We start from the raw sequence: 378 nt of genomic DNA on the forward strand, positions 1-378 counted from the left end.
AAATTTTTGTTAATTAAAAGGAAAAAAAAAAAAGAAAGGTTTTGATTCTTCTTATAATTTTTATGGCATTGAGAGAGGTTGTTTGTTTCAAATTAGTGAATTCTTCTTCGAATTTTGTTGTTGCTTATTAAACGGAAAACGTTTCGGAAGTTGTGCGTTCCACTCAACGAGGTTCCACTGGTTTCGCTTGGGCACAGTCCCCGCGCGTGTAGCTTGTGTAGCCAGTGTTTTGTCCGCACAAGTACTACTAATCTTATTTTTAGTTGTCAGTATCTTAAAGCGAAAAGCTCAGTGTGACGAAACATCAAAATGTTTCAATGCAATTCTTTGACTCCGGGCATGTAAACTCTCCGGCGTGTCATAAACCATATCATCGTC

This window comes from Ixodes scapularis, unplaced genomic scaffold (genome assembly GCF_016920785.2).
Source record: "Ixodes scapularis isolate PalLabHiFi unplaced genomic scaffold, ASM1692078v2 PGA_scaffold13__105_contigs__length_92229423, whole genome shotgun sequence".
NCBI classification, from domain to species: Eukaryota; Metazoa; Arthropoda; class Arachnida; order Ixodida; family Ixodidae; genus Ixodes; species Ixodes scapularis.